This window comes from Lynx rufus, unplaced genomic scaffold, assembly GCF_022079265.1.
Source record: "Lynx rufus isolate CCGP_SWC_20201006 ecotype Redwood Valley unplaced genomic scaffold, mLynRuf1.p SCAF_8, whole genome shotgun sequence".
NCBI classification, from domain to species: Eukaryota; Metazoa; Chordata; class Mammalia; order Carnivora; family Felidae; genus Lynx; species Lynx rufus.
In genome coordinates, this window is record NW_025814896.1 from 58,769,410 (window position 1) to 58,795,262 (window position 25,853).

Consider the following 25,853-nt stretch of genomic DNA (forward strand, 5'->3'; position numbering starts at 1 on the left):
TGCATTTGTCCTTTAAACCATGTTTTTTAAATTTATTTTTTATTTTTTTATTATTTAAAAATGTTTTAATGTTTATTTATTTTTGAGGCGGTGGGGGGAGAGGCAGAGAGAGGGAGACACAGACTCTAAAGCAGGCTCCAGGCTCTGAGCTGTCAGCACAGAGCTTAATGCTGGGCTCGAACCCCAGAACTGCAAGATCATGACCTGAGCCAAGTTGGACACTTAACTGACTGAGCCACCTAGGTGCCCCTAAACCATGTTTTTAAAAAGTGGAGTTGATACCAAATTACAATAATACTAGATTTTATAATTATCTATGTATTTACCTTCACCAGAGATCTTTTTTTTTAAGGTTATTTGTTTATTTTGAGAGAGAGAGAGAGCATGTGTGTACAAATGGAGGAGAGGCAGAGAGAGAGAGGGAGAGAGAAAATCCCAAGTAGGCTCTGTGCTGACAGTGAGGAGCCCCGTGCAGGGCTCATGAACCATGATATTATGACCTGAGCCAAAACTAAGAGTCTGACAGTTAACTGATTGAGCCTCCCAAGTGCCTCTTCACCAGAGATCTTTATTTCTTTTTACAGCATCAAGTAACTGTCTAGTTTCTTTTCAGCTCAACCAGGAGGACACCCTTTAGCATTTCTTTTATTATTATTATTAACAGAAACGTTTGTTTATTTATTTTGAGAGACAGAGAGTGTGAGCACGGGAGGGACAGAGAGAGAGGGAGAGAGAGAGAGTCTCAAGCAGACTCCACGCTGTCAGTACTCAGCCCAAAGCAGGGCTGAAACATATGAACAATGAGATCATGACCTAAGCTGAAATCAAGAGTTGGATGCTTAACCAACCGAGCTACCCAGGCGCCCTGCATCCTTTAGCATTTCTTGTAGGACAGGTCTAGTGGCAACAAACTCTCTTATCTTTTGATTATCTGAGAATGTCTTCATTTCTCTCTCATTGTTTTGATTTAGAAATTTCTTCACTTCTCTAAATTTTTTATTTTATTAAAACACACTAACAAAAAATTGACTGTCTTAACCATTTTTAAGCATACAGTCAGCAGTTTTAAGTACATTCATATTGTTGTGCAAACATCAACACCATCCATCTCCAGAACCTTTCCATCTTGCAGAAATGCAACTCTGTACCCATTAAGCAATGATTCTTTATTTCCCCTCTCCTGTCAGCCCCTGGAAACCACCATTCTACTTTCTGTGTCTATGAATTTGACTACTCCAGGTACCTTATACAAGTAGAATTATATAGCATTTGTCTTTTTGTGATCGGCTTATTTCACTTACTATAATGTTCTCAAGTTTCATCCATGTTATAGCATGTGTTAGAATTTCCTTCCTTTTTAAGGCTAGATAATATTCCATAATAGTAAACATTTTGTTTAACCATTAATTCATCCATGGATACTTGGTATGTCTGGTTATTCTCATTGTGTGCTAGAAGCAATATTTGAATACTTGTTTGTAGAAAACATTTGAGAAAACATTTGAGGCCTAGAATAACATTATTTTTTTCCCATAGAAGATCTATACTTGCAGGGCACCTGGGTGACTGAATGGGTTAAGTGTCTGACTTCACTCAAGTCATGATCTCACAATTCGTGAGTTTGAACCCTGTGTTGGGCTCTGTACTGACAGCTCAGAGCCTGGAGCCTGCTTCGGATTCTGTGTCTCCCTCTCTCTTTGCCACTCACCTGCTCCTGCTCTGTCTCTCTCTCTCTCAAAAATAAATAAACATTAAAAAAATTAAAAAAGAAAAAAGAAGATCTGTACTTGCTTCCAGCAGGTTCCTAGAAAAATGTAGCAATCCAGGATCACATTATGCACTTTCAGGAATTGAGAAGATTTGAAGCTGGGCTGCAATTTTTGGTGGTCTTAGTTTGCTTCTAGTTTTCCTATGGTCCTGTGGAGACTCAACTGACAACACAGGAAATTCATTAGGGATCCTTCTTCCTAATCTTCAGGGTCTCTAGGATCCTACTTTTATACTTCTCACTCCATAAGGTTGGCAAAAGCACTGCTCAGATGTCTCTGTGGGAAGTAGCAAACACGCCCAAGGGGAAAGGAATTCTAATATCAAGCGTACGTCTCTGGATTATCTCCTGAATCTAGTAGGGTAATTCTTAGTGCCTTTATCACCATCAAGTAGTTGATTTTTATATTTTGTTAGCTTTTCTAATTGTACTCATTGCAAAGTTTGGTTTAAATTATCTGTAAAGGAAGTCTGGTGGTTTTTTATTCTACTCTTTTTGTTGCTTCCTCTCAAATTCCATGTAGGAGCCATTGAGTTCTCTGCCACAACCTTCAGACTTCCAAACCAACTTCACTTCTTCAGTCCCAACAGATGGTTTGGCTTTTTGTTCATTTGAGGAAACATATCTTTCTCAATGCCCTCCTCTCTCAGTATTGTTTTAAATTATTTGATTGTTTATTTGTTTTTGTATCTTTCTATATTTTTGTCTACTTCCTTGACTGAAAATAAAATCAGTCAAATCTTGTTAACATAGCTTCAGCTTTCTACCTCCTATCTCCTCTAATTTCCATCTCACCATGCTTCATCAACTAGAGACAAGCCTGTCTTAAATCTTTCCTGTTTATAACATTTTCCAGGGATTTCTCACCTAAATAAAACCTTACCCCCAATCTCCGACTGTCTTAAGCTGTCATGTCCTTTTCCCCCTTCTTTACATGGGTATTCTTTCCTGAAGAGAAAACTTCTATGGTTTCTCCTCCACCCCCACCCATTCTCTTGAAACTCTTTTGTAGATGGTCACCAATGACATCTAGGTTGGCAATGACTTTTGTCATTATCTTCTATGCTAATTTCTTTGGAGCACATGAAACTATGATCTACTTCTCCCTAAATCTCTTTTTCTCTTGGCCTAAATTGTACTGCTATTTTCCTTATTCTTTTACATTTCTGACTATTATGCCTCTGCCACTGTAGCTGGCTACTTCTCTCAAATTCCTTATAAGACAACTATAACTTCAGAGTTTCTGCAAGGTCTTTGGGGGAAGATAAATGGTTCTATTGTTAGAAAGCCAAGAGTTTCAGAGGTGGGCCATAGGCACATCCTAGAATAGGGGAGTAAAAATGGGAAAAATTATTCTGCTTAGCAATCTAAAAAGCTATTTCAAATAAACTGGGGAAATTTTTATAGGTTATATTGCCTTTAGGAAAATGTTTCTCTTCCTTAATGTGTATTTAGACTACATTGTCTCTGAGAAAAATTGTTTGTCCATGAAAAGGGCATGTGAGATTGTGCTTTCATGTTATCTGTAGGACAATTTAGAGGGCTATCCCCACCTCCCACCATGAAGATACTTGAACAGGGACTGAACTTGTAGTAGGAAAGCTCTCTGTGGACTGTTATCCTGAAGCCACCTGCATTGTTATCCTAAACTGACTAGCTCACATTCTGGGAAATGTCCTAGTAGTTTCCTGTGCTCCCTGAGTTCCATGTGTTCCATTATGGTCCAGTGTTAGAGAATCCACTGGGTCCAGAATAGAGGTGTGAAATTTGCACAGAAAAAGAAAAAGGTAAATGTGCTTTTGTTTAATGAGAGAAATAGAAGGATAGGTTTCAAGTCATGAAAACAAGACTAAGAAGTCAAATGTACACTGTGAAAGGAGTAATGCTTTTTCTTTTCTCTAGGATTCTGGGATATGACAATCTATTTAGCATGGAGACTTAAGTTTTCTTCTCTCCCTCATATCATTTCCTGTAGTTATTCCCAAAATTCTAATAAAGTTTTCAGTATGCCCCAGAGCCTTGTTTGAGTGGTTTTATGGATAAATAAAGGATACCCCAGAAAGGAGACATGCTGACATCTCTGCACCATCACCACCATATCCAGGTGTAATTATTGAAGAAGAACAGGAGACACAGAGGTCCAAGTGATGAAGAACAGTGTAAGCAACCCAAGGTAGTTCTGAGAGCAGCTGAGGGGAGAATATGATAATGGAGAGCCAATCACACTTCAGGGACTGCCTTCCCCAAACATATTAAAGGAAAATATATCTGCAAGGGGAGACACTTCCCAAAGTTCTATCTTGAACTCTCTTTTCTGTTCTTGTCTTGCTCCCCTCTCTTGACATATTGTCTATTTCCATGGCCTTCTGTGAGCCTGTGGAATCATCTTCCCCCTCACTCCTAAGTTACAATCACAAGCCCATAACCTGTGTCCTGAACTCTAGTGCCGTATTCCCTACCAAGTGACTACAGGCATACTATTCACACCACAAACTCCATATGATTAAGGTTAAACTTAGTGTTTTTACTTTCCATCTACATTCCTTCTATCCACACTAGCATTTCTGTCTTCACTATTTTTATTTTTGTTGGTTGCATAGTCAAGTTCCATTGCCCAGGCTTACACAGGGGTCATCTTCAAGTTCATCTCTCTTGCCATTGTCATCCATTTGCTTGAGCACATCCTGTCAATTCTTCTTTAGTAGCTATTCCTTTAGACCCCACTTTTCCATTCTTACTGCTATGATCCTAACTTGGCCCCCTTGCTTCATGCTCTGATTCTCGTGATACCCTCCTGGCTTCTAGTTTCTGTTTTTGCCTCTTCTAGGAATCTGCACATCCCTACCAGATTAACAGCTTCCTAAATTTTTTTTTACATCACTTCTCTGTTAGAACTTTTAGTGATTCCTTTTTGCCTTCCCAGCTGGTATTTAGTGACTTCTCTGGCTGGTATTAAAAATTCTCCAGTCTGGCCCCTTCTACCTTTCCAGTTTCATATCTCTCTACTCCCCTAAATGGGCCTTGCTTTCAACAAAACTGGTCATGCTGTTCCTTTTTTTTCCCTCTCTGTCTCATTGTTTTCTCATTTTCTGGCACATACTTTGTCTGCTTTCATCTCAGACACATCTTTCACAAGCTCTACCTTAAATGCCACCCAAGAATTGGGGCCAAAATTTCTGTCTTAGCCTTAAACCTCCATTTCACTGATTGTATATCATTATGTGTTGTAGGGATGTATGTATATGTCTTATTTCTCCAACTAAACTGAACATCTTGTGAGAGTAAAGATGTGTTTCCCATATTTTATTTCCTCCACAGACCCTATCAGAATGATAGACATATTATAATCAGCAAATGTGGAACAAATAGCTGAATGAAAGAATATTCAAGAAGAAAATGCTAAAGAAGAGGAATTATACAATTGGGAGGAGGTTTTTGCCTGTTCTCATTGAGAATTCTGAACAAAAGGTAATTTTTAGAGCTGATATAAGCTATATGTATAAATTTACCTTTGGCTTCTTGTAGTCATTGGAGTTGGACCAAATTAGACTTGAGCATGCAGATCTAAGGAAAATAGCCAAATGGCTTTTTCTTGAACAAAATTTATTTTTCTTGCCATAGCTGTGTAGGAAGATAAGATATGAACATAAAATGGTCTAGTTTTCCAGTCAAAGATAGGCCTTTTGCACATATTATTAAACCTGTTATTTCTAAGCCATTTGCAAGTCTGGCTTAACCTACTAGAAACTACTAGAAAACATCATTTAAATATAATTAGATTCCTTCTTCCAGATTAATGTATATAGAGTTTTCTAAAAATAAGAGTAGAAGAAAATGACATCATGAAAGCAGGGGTAAGTTCTTAGCCCTTTAATTCTACAGAAATTATACTGTTATTCTGGTCTGCTCAAATGGTTCTGTTGTGTTTACCCAACACACTGAGAGAAGAACAAAATGTCGAGTTTTAATAAGTTTTGTTTGCTTTAGTTGATAGCAAGTAATTTTTAGTCTCAGAAAGCAATGTTTTGTTTTGTTTTGTTTTGTTTTTTACTTAGTGCTAATCTTGATGGTGTTTTGATGTCAGTGAGTATTTGGCTAGTTGTATTGCAATTTTGCCAAATTGCTTAGAGTCTGGATGAAAAAAATCCATGAAATAGATTTTATATTAGTGACTTGATATTAAGTGAATTTGGCTGCATTATCTCTGTTTTTTTTCACTTTAATCAAAACAGGGTAAGTACTGAAATACTCACATTGAAAGCTTAGCTAGAGCAAATTCTTAATAGGCCATTGTCTGTCTTTCTCTGTCACACATATATCTACTTCTGTTGCGCCCTTATATTTCTCAGAGAACAAATCTTGGTGATACCATGGAAATGCTCATTCGTCAGATGATCTGAACTTTCTGAGGTTGTAAAAAGCGTGGCTCCTGGAAGCTTCCTAATGGACTTCTTAATGGGGATTTTCAGACTGTAAAATTGAATGGCTAGGGTTGCTGACCTCTTGAGATCTATAACCTCTTCTGTCATGGTGAGAATGGACATTGTAAGAAAAGAAGAGGGATGTGGCTCTTTCAGGTAAAATCATCAATTCAATGAAGCAAAAATATGAGTATCTATGGTGGTCATGCATTGCAGATTGCCAACGACGGGGGGTGTAATTGATCAGAGACCCCAGCTGCTCCACTCTGAAATTCATCGTCATTTTGCACCAAGATCATGCCTCCCATGGACTGCTCTCAGTCAGTGACTGAGCTGGGCACAATATCAAGGCAGGTCTGTTCCTGGGAGCCATGGGACTCCTATGGCTTTTTTCAACCTTCCTCAGACTGCATAGCAGTCCAGGAGACTTTCATCCAGCCTTTCTCCCTGCTCTCTATCACTCAGAGTCAGACTGGCATCATGGTCTAGTGGCTTTCCTAGCTCTTTTCAGCTTCTTTCCTATTTTCCCTCACAAGGTGTTTCCCCTTATGTATCCTTGTACGTATAATCCCATCTGTTTCTTCAGTGATCTGGATTAACACGGCATTTACTGGGTATAAAGTATTCTTCTGGGATGCATAGATAAACCTCTGTCAGAAATAGCTCACCTCCATTTCCTTGTTCATTGCTCTTGCAGAAAAGAGCTCTGGGCACCTGGGGGTGGGGTGAGTGAGTATACTTTTTCTGATACTTAGCATGAGCTCAATGAATATTTGTTGGCATCATTCATTTATTTAATCAATTGTCCCTTTAGCCAGGAAATATATACACTTAGGCATACACTTATCCTAAGAATTTCAGTGAGGTAAGAGCATCTTTAAACCTTGGTTTATTTGGGTGGTGAATGCAACTTAACTGCATGTTTTTCAAGAGTAACTACCACATAACAAAAATGGGGCTGGGCACAATAGGGATTCACAGCATGAAGTACACATTTTGACCTCTACTCTGGAAGAATATTTAATTGAATTAGGAAGACAAGGTTTATAGTAACAAAATCATACTTAACAATATAAGTATGTAATTCATTATATAATATATAATTTATAGGACTTTATAATTTAGAGTATATAAAGGATATAGAGGGGTACCTAGGTGGCTCAGTCAGTTGAGTGTCTGACTGATTTTGGCTCAGGTCATGATCTTACAGTTTGTGGGTTCGAGCATCAAACGTGACAGCATGTTCGAGCTCCATGAGAGCATGGAGCCTGTTTGGGATTCTCTCCCTCTCTCTCTGCCTCTCCCCCACTCATGCTCTCTCTTACATGCTCTCTTTCTCTCTCTCTGCCTCTCTCAAAATAAATAAATAAACTAAAAAAATAAAAGATATAGAGACAGGAAAGTTTTTATGTTTATGGGGTCATACCCCAAATTCTCATCTGAAAAAACATATTCTATCCGGATTCTGTTTGCAAAGATTCCTTTCCACTCAGACATTTTTATTTCCATTAGTGAGTATAGACTTTATCTGATATATATAAAGATGAACTCTGTCTAGCTGGCATGCTCTGGAGGAAATGAGCTTTTACCTTTGTATAACTTCTGGAGAAGCAACTTACACAGTAAAATATTGCAATGTCTTTTCCCACCTCTCTCCGAAACGTAAGCAAAACCCTAGCATCATGTTGGAGTCAGGCTCCAGGAAGGTACCATTAATGTAAATTAGAACTAGGAAGGTGTCTGATCAAACTTCCTTGTTTTTTAAGTGAAGAAATAGAAACATAATGAAGATAAGTGGCTTATAAGGAAGTTTTGGTTAGAAGCAGCAACCAATCTCAGTTACTTCAAACAAACAGACACATAAATAGAATTTATTATAAGGATTCAGGGGTATTCCATGGAATCCAAAGGGACAGATAAAGCTTGGCTAGAAACAAGGCTGTAGAAAGCCCTGGAGAACTCAGGAATTCTCTTTTTGCCACACTTCTTAGGTCTGCTTGGTGTTCTTGGCCCTGGCTCTCAGAGAGCACTCACATTCACACTGCAGTTCCAGACATATAAATTGGCTGGCTCTCTTCAATCCCTAATCCAGGTTTCTGGAGGAAAGAATCTGATTGGTCCACTGTGGGTCAGTTGTCCAATTTAGCAGAATTAGCTGTTGTGTCGGCAGGGGCCTCTCATAATAGAAACTTGGCTGCATGTAAGGATGGGAGATGGGAGCAAATTGTATACTGTGTGAGCTCTGCTGATACCCCAAAGACATCTGCTGTAAAGGTTGTATGCCAAGTGCATGGCAGAGGTAGGGCAGGCTAAGTGTTCTCACTCCCTAACTTCGATGATTCATCAGCCCCTTGGGCCTAGGGCAGTGTAAAATACACACCTATACCGCACACGTGCATGAAGACACACGTAAAGATGCACACACAATTACATTGTGCATATGCGCATGTGTGCACAGGCATGTGTACATATATACATGCGTACATGCGTACATGTATACATACATATGGGGTGTTTTGTCAGGTGGTGGTGAGGGCAGGAGGTCATATAATGTAATTCTCCATGTCATGGTTTACAGGCTGTTTTTTCTTTGATTTTTTAAATATTTTATTTTAATTCTAATACAGTTAATCTTTGATTTTTTTTTAATCTTGAAAAATAATTTGCAATTTTATCCCTTTCAAGATAAAAACTAGAATCATAAATTTATATTTCATGATGCATGTAGCTGATTCTATGATGTTTCAACAAGTCTGCTATATTTCCAAAAGTCTCAAAAAAATTTTCCCTAGGTTATTGAGGCACTTTGTCCCTCCTTCAGTTTCCGGGTTTAAGACTGGTAAATATGCTGAAATCATTCGAAGGTTTAACATACCCACTTTCACCTGTCCTGTGGGACTCCTGTTATGTTGTAGGCGGGGTAAAAAAGGAAATGGAGAAGTATCAGCAATAGCAGCATTGAACGTGCTTGACCCATTGAATCTGTTTTTCCACTAAATCCTTTAAAAGGCCCTGCTAAATACCCACATTTCCTATTGAACACACTGGGATTCAGAGAGTGGAAGTGTTTCGCTGAAGGTCGTACAACCAACCACCAAACAGCAGACGTGGCTTTTGAACTCCAGACTGCCTAGCTCTGCTCCCTTTGCAGTTGTCAGACACGACAAATTCTACCAGCAACCCAAAAGCGTTTCTCATATTCAGAAATGCTCTTTCAGCTTGAGCACATGTGAAGAACTCACGTAGAGTACTTGAAGCCATCTCCTCCCACAATCCTCCCTGAGCCTTCTGGCTCAGGGGGTCCCGGTAGGAGGAGAAGCTCTGGGGTTACTGTTTCAGTCCTCCACAGCTGTGTAATAAGTCATCCCTAAGCCTCATGGCTGAAAGTAACTATTTAGGGGCACCTGGATGGCTCAGTCTGATAAGTGTCTGAGACTTGATTTTGGCCCATGTCATGATCTCATAGTTTCATGGGTTGGAGCCCTATTTCAGGCTCCGTGCTGACCATGCACAACCTGCTTTGTATTCTCCCACTTTCTCTCTGCTCCTCCTCTGCTTGTGCTCTCTCTGTCTCTCTCAAAATAAATAAATAACCTTAAAAGAAAAGAATTATTTATCATTTCTCACAATTCTGTGTCTTGATCAAGCAGTACTGCTTCACATGGCATCTGCTGGGGCTCTGGAATGGCTAGAAGGTCCAAGATGGCCTCACTGCCGTGTGGGTGGCTGCTGGCTGCTGGAAGCTTGGTGGAGTCCTCAGTTCTCCACGTGGGTTCTCCATATGGCTGCCTGGACTTCCTCACAGTACGGAAGCTAGATTTCAAGAAGGAAATGCAGACTGCAATGGCTAAAGGCCTTGCCTTGAAAGGCACCCAACATAACTTTCACCACGTTCACTTGGCCATATTGGGTCACAGGGCCACGCATTCAGGATAAGAGGATATGGACCCTAACTCTTGATGAAGGGACAGTGAAGTCTCATTGCAAAAGAACACGTAGGTCTTAAACAACCAGAAAAGAAGAACAAACAAAAACCTATGCCAACAGAAGGAACAACATAATAAAGATTAGTGTGAGCATAAATGAAACAGAGATGAAAAACACAGTTGAGATAATCAATAAAACCAAAATTAAGTTCTTTCAAAAGATCAAAAAAAAAAAAAAAGGCAAACCTTAGCTAAACTAAGAAAAAAATAGAGAAGACACAACTAAAATCAGAAGTAGAAGTGAGGATATTATGACTGACCTTATAGAATTTAAAAAGATTAAAAGAGAATACTATATATAATTGTATGCCAACAAATTAAAAAGTTACCTAGAAACCCACAAATTGCCAAAGCTGACTCAGGAAGGAATAGAAAATTTCAACAGACTTATAACAAGTAGAGAAACTGAATCAATAATCAAAAACCTCCCAGCAAAGAAAAGCATGGAACCAGATCCCTTTACTGATGCATTCTACCAAACATTTTTAAAACGATTTTAAAAAATTTTAATTCCACTATAGTTAACATAGAGTGTTATGTTAGTTTCAAGTGTACAATATAGTGATTCAAAAATTCTGTATTACTCAATGCTCATCAAGATAAGTGTATTTGGGGGGCTTCTAGGTGGCTCAGTCAGTTAAGCATTCAACTTCGGTTTGACTTCGGTCACGATCTCATGGTTTGTGAGTTGGAGACTCGTATCAGGCTCTGTACTGACAGCTCGGAGCCTGGAGCCTGCTTTGGATCCTGTATCTCCCTGTCTGTCTGCCCCTCCCCTATTCATGCTCATGTTCATGCTCTGTCTCTCTCTCTCTCTCAAAAATAAACATAAAAATTTTAATAAAAAAGTGCGTGTATTCTTAACTTCCTTCACCTGTTTCACCCATCCCCACATCTGCCACCCCTCTGATAACTATCAGTTTGTACTTTCTACTTAAGAGTCTGTTTTTCATTTGTCTCTTTTTTCTTTGTTCATTTGTTTTGTTTTCTTTCTTAAATTCCACATATGAGTGAAATCATACAGTATTTATCTTACTTTGACTTATTTTGCTTAGCATTATACTCTTTAGATCTAACCATGTTGTTGCAAATGGCAAGATTTCATTCCTTTTTATGGCTGAGTAAATTTCCATTGTATGTATAGACAACATCTTCTTTATCCATTCTTCTCTATCGGTGGACACTTCGGCTACTTCCATGATTTGGGTGTTGTAAATAATGTTGCTATATGGTGCAAATACCCTTTGAATTAGTGTTTTTGTATTTTGGGGATACTCAGTAGTGTGATTATTGGATCATAGGGTAGTTCTATTTTCAACTTTTTGAGGAACCTCCAGACTGTTTTCCACAGCGGCTGCACCACTTTGCATTCCTCCCAACGGTGCATGAGGGTTCCTTTTTCTTCACATCCTCACTAATACCTCTTGTTTCTTGTATTTTGATTTTAGCCATTCTGACAGGTGTGAGGTGATATGTCATTGTGGTTTTGACTTGCCTTAACCTGATAATGTGTGATGAGTCCTTTTCATGCTTATGTTGACCATCTGGATGTCTTCTTCAGAGAAATGTCTGTTCATGTCTTCTGACCATTTTTAAATTGGATTATTTCTTTTTTGGTGTTGAGTTGTATAAGTACTTCATATATTTTGGATACTAACCCTTTATCAGATATGTCATTTGCAAATATCTTCTTCCATTTGATAAGCTGCCCTTTAGTTTTGTCGATTGTTTCTATGCTGTGCAGAAGTTTTTATTTTTATGTCATCCCAATAATTTATTTTTGCTTTTGTTTTAAAGATGTTGCTATGGCTGATTTCAGAGAAATTACTGCCTGTGCTCTCTTCTAGGATTTTTATGGTTTCAGGCCTCACATTTAGGTCCTTATTCAATTTTGAGTTTATTTTTGTGTATGGTGTAAGAAAATCGTCCAGTTTTATACTTTTGCATGTAGCTGTCCCATTTTCCCAACACCATTTGTTGAAGAGTCTTTTTCCCATTGCACATTCTTGCCTCTTTTGTCAAAGATTAATTGACTACATAATTGCAGGCTTATTTCTGAACTCTCTTTATTCTGCTGTGTTGATCCATGTGTCTATTTTTGTGCCAGTACCATACTGTTTTGATTACCATAGCTTTGTAGTGTATCTTGATATCAGGAACTGTGCTAGTTCCAGTTTTGTTTTCCTTTTTCAAGATTGCTTTGGCTATTTGGGGTCTTTTGTGGTTCCATCCAAATTTTAGGATGATTTGGTCCACTTATGTGAAAAAAGCTGGTGGTATTTTGGTAGGGATAGCATTAAATCTGTAGATTGCTTTGGGTAATATAAACATGTTAACAACATTGGTTCTTCCAATCCATGAGCATGGAATATCTTTCCACTTCTTTGTGTCATATCCAATTTCTTTCATAGATGTTTTGTAGATTTCAGAGGTCTTAACCTCCTTGGTTAAGTTTATTCCTAGATACTTTATTATTTTTGGTGCAGTTGTAAATGGTATTGTTTTCTTAATTTCTCTTTCTGCTGCTTCGTTGTTAGTGTATACAAATGCAACAGACTTCTTCTGTACATTGCTTTTGTGTCCTATGACTTTATTGAATTCATTTATCAGTTCTAGTAGTTTTTTGGTGGGCTTTTTAAAATTTTCTCCATATAGTATCATGTCATCTGCAAATAGGGAAAGTGTTCCTTCTTCCTTGCCAATCTGGATGCCTTTTATTCCTTTTGTTGTGTGATTGCTGTGGGTAGGCCTTCCAGTACTATGTTGAATAAAAGAGGGAAGACTGGATATCCTTGTCTTGTTCCTGGCCTTAAGGGAAAAGCTCTGTTTTTCCTCATTGAGTATGATGTTCACTGAGGATTTTTCATATATGGCCTTTATTATGTTCAGGTGTGTTCCCTCTAGACCTACTTTGTTGAGGGTTTTTATCATGAATGGATCTTGTACTTTGTCAAATGCCTTTTCTGCATCAATTGAAATGATCATATGGTTCTTATCCTTTCTCTTACTGATGTGATGTATCATGTTGATTAATTTGCAAATGTTGAACTACCCTTCATCCTGGGAATAAATCCCACTTGATCATGGTGAATGATTTTTTTAATGTATTGTTGGATTCAGTTTGCTAGTATTTTGTTGAGGATTTTTGCATCTATGTTAATTAGTGATATTGGCCTGTAGTTCTCTTTCTTGTGTGCTGTTCTTATCTGGTGTTAAGGTAATGTTGGCTTCATAGAATGAATTTGGAAGTTTTCCTTCCTCTTCTATTAATTGGAATAGTTTGAGAAGAATACGTATTACCTCTTCTTTAAATGTTTGGTAGAATTCCCCTGTGAAGCCTTCTGGTCCTGGACTTTTGTTTGTTGGGAGTTTTTTGATTACTGATTCAATTTCATTGCTGGTAATCAGTCTGTTCAAATTTTCTATTTCTTCCTGTCAGTTTTGGGAGGCTATATGATTCCAGCCAAGGGCATATGGCAGGAGGATATAGGGGTGGGACATGCAGTGTTAGCAAGGATTGCACAGGTCTGCTATGAGAAAGGATCTGGAGCCAAGGCCTGGCTGGAGGGGCCATGTCCTCAGGAAAATGTGGGGGCCAGTTGCACAGTGTTAGCAAGTTATTTAGAGAGCATTGGCACTGCACTGGTCCCCGCAGGTGTCCTTGTGTCTACGCTGGGGGACAGGGAAAGGAAATGGCACCTGTCTGCTCCTTTGTTCCTGAAGAAGGCTCCCAAGGATTCCTGCCCCTCCATGCTCTGAGATTAATAAACAAATCTACCTCTTACATATGCCAGGCATTTTTTAAATGCTACTTCTATGCTATATTTCAGCAGAGCTGTTTGTTGTACAGTCTCTTTAAGGGTGGGCACTGAGTTTCCTATCACCTTCCTGGTTCTCCCAGGGCTGAGCTTGCTGAGTTTTAAAGTTCCAGGTGTTGATTGTAATAATTTGGGAAATTCAGGCCCTCTGGTTTTCATGCAGGTTCCTTTTGCCTGGGGTACTTAGTGTGAGGATCTGGCTTTCTTTCCTCTGCATGCCTGAGGCGTCCTTCCCTCCTGTGGACAGTCCCATGGGTCTGTTTAGCTCTCAACCACATCTTTGCCCTTCCTACCCTCTTTGATGTGGCCTTTTCTCTACATTTAGCTGTGAAGAGTCTGTTCTGCCAGGATTCAGGTCATTTTCTGAGTTATTTACAGTGATGTGGGTACTATTTAGTTGTATCTATGGGTGAGGTGAACTTAGGGTCTTCCTATTTTGCCATCTTCCCTGAAAGTTCTCCAAATTTCACCATTTTAAAGGGAATTGAACACCAATTCTACTCAAACTCTTCCAAAATTTTAGAAGAAAAGGAAACACATTTTAATACATTCTGAAGCCAGAATTATTCTGATGCCAAAGCCCGACAAAGATACTGTAAGAAAACCTATAGACCAACATTCCTTAGGAATTCAGAATAAGCAAATAAGAAATTCAGAATAAGCAAATCAATAGAGATTGGAAAATTAGAAATTACCAGGCATGTGTTTGGGGATGGTGGTGGTAAGGAGTAATTACTTAATGAGTATGGCATATTTTTATGGGATAATGAAAAATTTTTGAAGCTAGCTGGAACTAGTTTTTACAACGTTGTGAATATCATACATACCACTGAATTGTATACTTTTTTAAAAAAGTTTATTTATTTTGAGAGGGGGAGGTAGGGACAGAGAGAGAGGGAGAGAAAGAATGCCTAGCAGTCTCCTTGCTGTCCACGCAGAGGCTGACGCATGGCTTAAACTCACAAACTGTGAGATCATGACTTGAGCCGAAATCAAGAGTTGGTCGCTTAACTGACTGAGCCACTCAGGCGCCCCTGAATTATATACTTAAAAATAGTTAATTATATGTTATTGAATTTCACCTTAGTAAAAATATAAGAACATGTAGGATAGTAGGTAATTGTCGTGGCTATTTTCAGAACACTCACACACACACACACACACACACACACACGATTAATATAGATAATCTGCGATTAGGTAAACTCTCAGATAATCATGGGTAGATTACTTTTAAGGACTGACAACTTTATTTAGGGAGCTCAGCTGCCCAAATATTTTCCTGAGACTAAAGATGGTATTCTGAGCTTGTTCTCTTCCCTCCTGTCATGATGTAGGCCTAGCTGAATTCCAGTAGTACAGATCCTCATCCAGGAGGCAAGTCTATTTAGAGGACTGAGACTGGTGGCTCTCTAGTAGATGTGTTCACTGTGGGTGACAACAGTCTCATGTTGGATTTTGTATGGCATTGCTCCCCTAAGATCTCTTCTTCCTTTTAAAGTTAGGAGACTTTATTTTATAGGAAATTGTCACTAAGATGTGACAAACTGAGTCTGCCACAGAAATGCAAGCACCTGCAAGAGATGAATTCTTTGGGAAGAAGAACTTAGCTTCCCCTGGAGATCATAAACCTCAGCCAGCTGCTCCAGTTCTTCCCAAGATGTTTTATTAGAGAAATGGCATGAGCTGGAGATGGCTTATCCAAATGTCATAACCGTTCATTTACAAATTTGAGATTGGCCCTTTTGCCCATGAAACATAAAGTTTGCTGTGTCTACCAGATTGCAATGAATAATTATCCTCAAGAGCTGAGCTCTACAGGTAAAATAACTTCTTTATTTGAGACAGTTCCCCAGATACTGATGTTTGGTGTGGACCCAGTACATCTTCCAGGACCTGGATGGTCTGTGGGACTCTGAGCCTTATTTTGTACTGAGGACCTTCTCCTGAATCAATCAGTCTCCAGCTGTAATTAATTCCTTTATGCCTAGACACACCCTTCCTCATTCTCTCCCTTTTCTTCTTGTCTTTGTCCTAAGCAACTTTACAAAAGGAAAAAACAGGAAATGCTAAGCTGTTTACATTGGTCCCAAAATTATTTCAGCCAGAAACAGTTTTGCATGGTTGTCATATGTGTCAATATTATTTTGTTCTACTTTTCTCACTATTTGACTCACAAATTTTTTATCAGAACATTTATTTAATCTAAGTAGATAGAGGGGTATGACAAGGCAGCTTTTCCCCAAGGTTATCCCATGGACATTAAAAGGGATATCTAAGAAAATAGAAATCTGGGATCAGCTTAGTTTCTGAGACACTGGATTAAACCAAGTTTAACATGCTTTTTTAACCATAAGATTTCCTAGAATATTCAATGTGTGGTATAAGTTTTAAAAGTGGGGATTTGAAATATTCCCCAAGTTTATTTAATCAAGATACCTTTCTTTGTGAGGCATTGGTAACAAGACTACCTTTGAAGAATAGTAGTTTACAAAGATTTTTGTCACATACTCTCTAAAAGAATTTCAAAAATGTTTGCTCCATTACATATTTTTAGTTGACATTTAAAATTTTCACATAAATTTAAATAGTTGCATTGATGCAAATATTTGAATATCAAAAATAAAACATATCAATCTTGAATAGTTTATAATGGAATTGCAAAGCTATAACAATTTGATACTCACCAACATCCATTAAAAAAATTAATTGAGGTAGTTTTTTCTTCTTGAATCTGTATTTCCAATTCTCTTTCTCCACAGCTTTTTGTCTGCAGACTATATTGTTATGCTTGAAAGTGCCTTTTGAGTTATCCCGCCATACAAAACAAATGTACAGAAACTGAAATTTTACATTTCAGTATAATCATAATACTTTATGCATTAATTTTTCTTACAGTTTAACTTGTCATTATAATTATTCTTTTAGAACATTATTGATCAAAACAACATAAATATATTATCAACTCCAATACAAAATTAAACGTAAAAGGCAGAATTTTTTGGAAGTAAATCTCTAAGTTAAATACATCATGATCAAGTGTTTCTTATGCATTTAATGAAAGATAAACAATGCCAAGAGCTGGCATATTGTTTCTTTTTTGCTATTAGGTTAAAAAGGTTATAATTTTATAAAAAAAAGTTGAAGATCCATGTAATTTATTACTGCAATTAACATAAAATTAAATAAATAAATAAAGATTTCAGGTGATGAAGTAGCATGCCCACCTTTCTCAAGTGGTAATACACTTTTGAGAACTCAGGCCAGATCTCAGCCTTGTATATATCCATTATAGGAAAGGATATATACACATATTGAGGGTCATGTAATACATTCCTGTGAAACTTCCAGAGTAGCCTTGGGATATCTTTGCCCACCCACGGGAATCCTCAAACCCCAGTTGAAGGCTTGTGTTATAGAACACAGTGAAGGAGACTGGTTCCACTGCTCATATGTGCTCTTGGTCAGCCCCATAACCCAGGGCTCATGGTTAGGTGCATAGAGCCTCCTCCCACACCTCATCTTCCATCTCATCCCCTTGGCAAATATTGCTAATTGATCAGGTTTTCCTTCCAAGGAGGCCAAATACTGCCTCAGGCCTTTTCAGTTTAGAACTCTAAGACATACTACTAAGAGAATTGGAGCATAAGATGAAAAACTATTCAGGGGCTGTTGGTTAAGCATCTGCCTTCAGCTTAGGTCATGATCTCCCAGTTCCTGAGTTCTAGCTGCACATCGGGCTCTCTGCTGTCAGCGTGGAGTCCACTTTGGATCCTCTGTTTCCGTCTCTCTGCCCCTCTCCCACTCTTGTGCATGTGCTCTCCCTCTCTCTCTCTCTCTCAAAAATAAATAAACATTAAAAAAAAAAGGAAATTATTCACCATCCTGAATTTAAACTCCTGAGTGTCATTCATCTATAAAATAATGGGATATGTCCATATGCTTTTAGGTTAAGGTGCCATAATTTATTTAACCAATTCCCTACTCTCAAGCATCTGAAATGATTCCTATTTTTTTACAATTGTAGGTATATAATTTATATGTGGCATAATTCCCAAAGTAGAGCATTGGGTTATAAGAAGTCATAAAACAAATTTGTAACTTTTATTATACATATTGCCTTATTGTTGTCCCTAAAGATCCAACCAATTTAATTGAGTCTGACCAAGCTGAATATTTACATTCTTATTTACTTGTGAGCTTTATAGGTACCTCATGCTCTCATAATATTTTATGAGAAAATTTTACATTTACATTTCTCAAATTGCTTCTATGTGTTGATTCATTGTATTTGCTTATGTGTAAACTGTCGGCTTTGATGCCATATCAGATAGAATCTAGGTATTGATTGGTCATATTTGCATTCATTCTGTCTGTCCCTTGGAAGCATTTTATCAGTGTTGTTTGCCCTTCCCTCTCCACACAGATTGTTGGCTTGCCCTCGGAGCACTGAGGTGAGGGGTCCAGCCATCAAAGGGGAAGCTGCCAGGGCACAGTCATTCCGTCCTTGAGTCTCTTTGAAGTTGAAACAGAAAGATTTTAGTGCTTACTTAGTGCTAGATTAGTGCTTTCAGTGCTATCTGTAAGCAGAGTTAATTTCTGCCCTTTGGGTTTTATCAGAGCTCTTTCTAGGCACCTACTGATGCCATGTTCCAAGTTTGAGAGCTTTCTTTCTCACTAGTGAAGAGGAGTCTTACACAAATTCTCAGCACCTGGGAGTTCTAATCCTCAGAATTTTGTAATGTCTTCCCATTCATCCAATTCAATACTCCTTGCCTGGACTCAGAAGTAAGAATATGTATATACCCTATATATAACTCCTCTAAGCCAAAATCCAACCATTATCCCATTAACACTTATACCTTGTTCTTCACACCTGCAGCCCAAGCTTTTAGCTCAAACTTGGACTATGCTAGTCCTTTTCTCTTGGGCTCCATCCTGGATAACAGGAACTGGAGAAATCAGAAAAGGAAGTTGGTTTTCTGTGTCTGGAAATGGAGTTACCACTTGTTTGTGGTCAGTGGATAAAACTAAATAGTGGCAGCCTCCCCCAAATGAGGAGTGCCTCAAGAACCATGGAAAAGTCACATGCATTGCTAGAAAGAGTCTCTTTCTGAGTGGATGTTAAGGTAATTACCCTTTTGGGTAGATGTGAAGGTAAAGATAGCTTCTCTGTTACCACTGGTAATGACTACCAATCTCCTTTTCCCATGACAAGCTTCCTACTCCATGTTATTAGCTCAGGAGTTGTTCGAAGAGGTAAAAAATCCATTTATGTAAGGCAAGATGCATCAGATGGCTTCTGAACTCAGTGTTCCTTCAGAGCATTTCAAAGTTGATCGCAAACTAATACAACCCATGGAAGAAAGCTAAGTGCTAATGATCAGTGAAAAACCAAATAAATGAAAAGTTGAAGTGGAGAAGATATCTGCCTATCCCGAAATAGAAGTGTTATGTGGGGTGGGGGAAGGAAATCACTCAAAACTTCTCTTAATTAGTGCAAATTAAGATGTTACAAATATGTGACTTGATTTGTATTTGATTAAACTCGGTCTCTGATAAATATGTTGATGTAATTCTCTGCTTCAGGTTTAGAATTTTCTGGTTTTATTATTATTTTACAGATCTTAGTGTGAAAATAGAAAAAGAAAAATCAAGGCATTTTATAATACTTGGGCTGTCTTTTGCAGTGGCCATTAAAAGGCAATGTAAGCCCACATTCCACATTGAGGCCCTTTCTTTTCCACTGAGGAATGCAGTTCTTTGTGTTACACTAGCTCACTCTGTGAGGGGAAGCCCACAAAGGTCATCATTATCAAAACAGTGAGGATACTGACCCTCTTCAGGACATTTGGAAAACAATTCCTATTGATAAGATCATTTCATTCCCATTTCACAAACAGTGAAACCTTCTGTGGCCCTCAAGGGCTTCCTCTAGGAATAGAGGTAGATGTGAGCTCAACAGAAATATGCAATTGAGCCCCTGGGAACCTCACCAAGTGACTGTCAGCCAAGGTTGGGTTGGGGGTTCCAGTCTCTGGAACTCTGAACATTTAGGAAGGTAGAGAGCCTTCTGCTTTCTGTATATCAAGTCCTTGGCTTTCCTCATTTAGTCTCATTTATTGCTGTATTAGGATTCTCCAGAGAGACAGAACCAATAGGAGGAATAGATAGATAGATAGATAAGGAATTAGCCTACCCAATTATGGAGGCTGACAAGGTCCAAGATCTTCAGGGTGAGTTGGCAAGCTGGATACCCAGGAAAACTAATGGTTTATGTCTAGTCTGAGACCCAAAGCCTGTGAACTAGGAGAACCAATGGGGTCAGTTCCAGTCCAAAGGCTGGCAAGCTCAAGACCCAGGAAGAGCTCATATTTCGGTTCAAGTCTAAGACCATAAAAAGCCAGTGTCTCAGTTCAAAGGCACTCAGGCAGAAGAATTCTATCTTACTTGGGGTAGGGTCAGCCTTTTGTTCTATTCAAGTCTTTGCCTGATTGGATGAGGCTCACCCGTATTGGGAGGCAATCTGTTTTACTCAGTCTATTGATTTAAATGCTAATCTCATCCAGAAACATCCTCACAAATACACCCAGAATAATCTTTGACCAAACATCTGGGCACCTTGTGGCCCAGTCAAGTTGGCATGTACAATTGATCATTACAGTCGCCGATGTACAGACAACCCTGGCTCAGGAGATTTAAGAAACTTGCCGTAGAGAGCAAGTTGGAGTCACTCATGTCAAGCAGTGACTCACGTCAGTGACCTAAGCAGCCAAGGGCATTGTAGCTAAGACCAGATATTGCCAAAACCATCACAGGCTGACAACACCCAGAACTGATAACCAGCAGAACCACAGGAGACCTGCAAAGGCCCAAGACTGATTAAGTACCTTTAAAAAGGAAAGACTTTTGCAGCAAACTGTCAGACTCTCCAGATGCTGACCCTTTCACGTCTGACCACATCAAAAAGGCAACTGCTGCCAAAGGCTCTGCCTGACTGATCTCTGAACATAACAGATTCTCCACTGCTTGAACATAAGAAGCAGTAAGTGCTGAGAGTTGACCCAGACCGGACAGAGTCTTCAACTCAGCTGTGTGCTCACAGACTGACTTTGCATTTGGTTTGTTAACTTCTTACTTCTTGTTGTATCTTGCTTGTAGTGTGACTTGGCATTGTGCCTCACTTTGTGTGATGTGTATGAAGTCAAGTTCAATGCATAGTGAAATGTCATTGAGTTTGGAATCCTGAAACTGCTTAACAATTGGGTTAACTTTGCTTTACAGATGAATAAAGCTGACATCATGGAAAGACACAACTCCAAAGGGCACTGTGCCTGCCCCTCAGAGATTCTTTCCATACTGCTGTGCGATGGGAAATACACCCATTTCTCCTCTGCTATGAAGTGAGCAGTTTAGGGGAAAACGCAAGTGTAGTGATAGCATCTTTTTCTCTAGATGACAAAGGGGGTTCAAGTGGAAGGAAGAATGGACTCTAAACCTTGAGGGCACCTTCTGCAGTGGGAAAAAGATGTACTCAGTAGCTTCCTCTGGTGGCTCTGTTAGCTCTTCCCACTGCAAGGCTTTGCTAAGGAAAGATGAAGGCAGACGTGACCATTGTGTGTCCCTGAGGCCCAGAATCATTGAAAGGAGGGGCCTAACCTGCTCTCAAAGCAGAAATTTGCCTATTGCGGTATTGCTTGGAAGCTTGGCAATTTAGCTTTGTATTGCATTATTTAAAAAATTGTTTTAATGTTTATTTATTTTTTGAGAGAGACAGAGACAGGATGCGAGTGGGTTAGGGTCAGAGAGAGAGGGAGACACAGGATCCAAAGCAGACTCCAGGCTCCAAGCTGTCAGCACAGAGCCCGACACGGGGCTCAAACTCACGAGCTGTGAGATCATGACCTGAGCCAAAGTCGGACTGTCAACCGACTGAACCACCCAGGTGCCCCTGCATTGCATTATTTTAATAATCATACCAAAAAATTAGCCAGCAGATGTCTGCAAGCAGTGTGACAGAGGATACAGACATTACAGCCCTTTGTGAGTGGAGCTGGCTCCACCTGCTCCAAGTGCTTCCTAGCCCTGCAATTGAAAGCAAAGAGGTTCAATTTTGAGTTCCAGGTTCTCTTTGTGAGATCAGTGTGGAGGTGATATTTCTTTACAAACCAGAAAGATAATAAGAGATCCTTTTATTTTAAATGTTTAATTAAAACTCTGAAAGAGAGAAATGCTCATCTTTAAGGAGAAATACGCCATGAGAATAAAAGTCTTTATTCCTCTCTGCTGTTTAAGAGTTTAAAAGGCTAGTAAAGAGGGCTCTTCTTTTTATGTTTTCCTTCTCTTTAGCATCCCCTTGTTAACTCATCCACCTTCTTTCTAGAACTCTTCACACAGGCCAGCCCCAGTCCCATTTCCTAGTTGTGTGGCAAGAGAGGAAATGGAAATGAGTTATGCACATGTAAGGTACTTGCTATCAGGCACAACATGATTGCATAGGACTAACAAGAGAGGAGTGGTTTCCGGTGAGGAGATGTTAGTAGCAGAATTGGAAGTGCCAGGGTGTTATGCAAATGGAGGAATTCATTTCACCTTCCCTTTCAAAGAGGAAACTACCCACCCTGCCACCCACTCTCAGAATAGCACTTCAAGTAAAAATGTGGAACACTTCAAAAGAGAGAACTCCGGTCCTCCATGGCCACAGCCGGGAGCCAGCAGAGGACTTTAGAAGGAAGCAAAATTTTGTAGAAATAAACCAATAGGGGATTTACTTCTTATGGACAACACTGATTGTACACAAGCAAGTGTCAAAGGTGGTAATGAGGGCTTGAAGACAGGACTGAATAGCCCAGGGCCCAGTAGACAGCAGGAGACAAGAGTACCAAGGCCAGCAGATGCACAGCCTGAAGAGGGTCTGAGCTGAACCAGAACTAGACTCTCAGTCACTGGGGGAACTTGAGGTTAAGAGCCAAGTGCCTTGAGAGGCATTGACGGGCTGTTGGTAAATTTTTCAGGTGTTTGAGAGAAGTGATGAGTAAGACCGGGGGGAGGAGGAAATATACCACATAGAGCCTCCGAGTAGCCAGGTGGGAACGAGTTCCCCATGGAATCATGGGCAGCAAGTTTGGGGTAGCCCAGCTGTAGGAGAACAAAGCAGAGCTCTGGAACTATGGGATCAGGGCATAGGCTGGGATGTATAGGTCTCACGGATAGGTATGAGCTACATATTGAGTGAGGATGGGGCAAAAAGGCCTTAGCAGTCCAACTGTGCAAGGATAGGGAATTAACAAGTTTGTTATTGAAGACATGATCAAGAAGGAAAAAATATGGAAGTAAATCTGATCTAAGAAGGGGTGCATTCTCTTCTGTCATTTATGTCTCTGGCTGGTGTAGTAGCCTTGGGGTGATGTCAAGGGGAGCAGAGACCCAAGATTTATGCTGATTGGGAGCATCTTAGAGCAAATGTGCGTGTGTTTGAGGGGAGGGTGGATAGACAGTGATGTTAATCACCAGGTGAGCTGGGCTTGGGCAAAAGGCTGTGTGAGGGAAACCATGGCATGGGAGAGGGAAGGCTAGTGTTGAAGGCCCCACAAAGTCAGGCTGAAAAGTCAGGCTTCACTATTGAAGTAAGACCCACCAAAGGATTTAAGTTCATTGGTGTTCTTCCCATGTTTACATCATTTCTTCTCATGTAACTGCTAAAGTCTCTTGCATCTGAGACAGATGGTCAAATTGCTACCATTTGAATGACAGTGGGAGCCAAAGCAAAGCCTACTTTTTAATGGGGATGTGGGGTACAAAGACGTGGAGTTTGTGGGGCCAAGAGATACATCCGTCCATTCATTTGTTCATTCATTCATTTACTCATCCATTTATTTATTCACTTATTCCGCATATATTATTATAAACTAGGTTCCACCAATTGGGTGATTTTCCCACTTTGCTGATTGAGGGAATTAACATGAACTATACACTTAGATACATTTCCTTTCCTCTTCAGCACAGCAGCCAGCAGGAAGGAGGGGATGAAGATGGGGTAGAGATAGGCAAAAAAATAGATGAGCCAGGTAAAACTGAAGGGGTGCCATTATGAGGTTTCCCCGATATCTCCCTCAGCTTTATAATCTGGCTCCACCTCTGTTTCCAGCCCCCATGCCCAGATACCTCCCTGATGCCTCATGCTCTAGCCAGCCCTGACCACCAACTGAACATGTCCACATCTCTATGTGAACTAAGCATAAAATCACCACATTTATTGAGAGCTGCAGAGAACTAAGCTAGCTGCTTGATGTTCAAGATCACATTTATCCTCCCATGCACCTCATACAGATGAGGAAATTGAGGTTTAGAGAAGTAACAAGCCCAAAGTTACTCTGTCCACAGAAGAAAATTTGCTTTCACAGGAAGTCAACCAAAATGAGTATGAGTTTGTATTAGTTTCCTCGGGCTGCCGTAACAAAGCACTGCAAACCAGGTGTCTTAGAACAACAAATTTATTGTTTCACAGTTCTGGAGGCCAGAAGTCTGAGGTCAAGGTGTGGGCAGGGTGATATTCCCTCTGAAGAAATTAGGGAAGTATCTGTTCCAGGCCTTTTTCCCAGCTTCTGCTAGTTCCTTGACTTGTGGCAGTCTAACTCCAATCTTCATATGGCCTTCTCCCTGTCAAAATTTCTCCTTTTTATAATGACACAAGTCATATTGAATTTGGGTCTAGCATATTCCACTATGACCTTATCTTAACTAGTTACATCTGCAAAGACCCTGTTTCTGAATAGGTCACATTCTGAGGCTACTGGGAGTACTTCAACATATGAATTTATGGGGGGATACAATTCAACCTGTAAGAGAGTTACTAAGTAGGATGAGTCTCAACTGTTTTGTGACCTAGTTCTCTACTGTTGCAACAATACCACACACAATTTACTCCTACCTGTGTATGGAGAGGAGTGGGGCAAGTGGGGAGTGAAGGGGGTAATGGGAAGCCTTGATGACTTCTCCCTCCTACTTCTAGGCCTTGCACATAATCAGGCTGTGTCCGTTTTTCCTAAAGGGGGTATGGGTACTCCCTCTTGTTAGGACCCACATACCCTCTGTGTATACAGGTAGCTTTTCCTTCTTTAGGGGCAAACACCAATGAGGTGCTTCATGCCCAGTTCGAAGATATAATGGTGCAGAATGCCATCTATGATATTCCCTCTGTGGCCTCTTTCTTCCCACTACAAGTCCACTGAAGGTCATTCAGGCCTTTAGTCAACACACATAGATGCATTTCCTGCTGTATGCAAGGCATGGGAGCACACACATCAGGGCCTCAGGGAACATGCAGTCTTGTGGGACAGGAACCATAAGACCAGGCAGAAGGCTTATTAACAAAAGATAACGGACAAAATACTGATGTTTTTCTTCTCTCTTGGACTATTGGGGAAGGCTTTTAAGAGATGTGCATTAGCTGGACTTTGAGGGAAAGCAGTAATGCTGAGAAGGGGTGGGATTGCACAGACTCTCAGGAATAGAAACAGTGTGGGAAGAGGCAAAGCCCAGACCATGCATTATTCAGTTTAGGTAGAGGCTATTTCAAGTGGAAAAATGGGGCAACAATTTTGGACAGGTGGATTGATTAAAGGGTCTTAAATGACAGGGTAAAGAACGTGGACTTTAAAGTCTCTTTGAAAACATTTCCTTCCTCATTTGTTTTTCTTTTCCTCTTCCTAAGGCAAATGTGATCTTTGTGGTATGCAGAATGTGGGTCCCAAAGATATTCCACACCCTCATTGCCAATACCTGTGAATATGTTACCTGATGTGATGAAGGGGATTTTGCAGCTATGATAAAGGCCTTAAGATGGAAAGACTTTAGGGGC

General features: G+C 39.7%; 1 long non-coding RNA gene across 1 annotated transcript in view; it reads left to right on the forward strand.

Annotated features, from left to right (window-relative positions):
- LOC124504193 (uncharacterized) overlaps positions 1-5,230 on the forward strand; it is a 92,284-nt gene extending 87,054 nt beyond the window's left edge. Inside the window, exon 4 of the long non-coding RNA XR_006960336.1 lies at positions 5,087-5,230. This is a non-coding gene — a long non-coding RNA (uncharacterized LOC124504193). The remainder of the gene's footprint in view (positions 1-5,086) is intronic.
- The last annotated feature ends 20,623 nt before the right edge of the window (positions 5,231-25,853 follow it).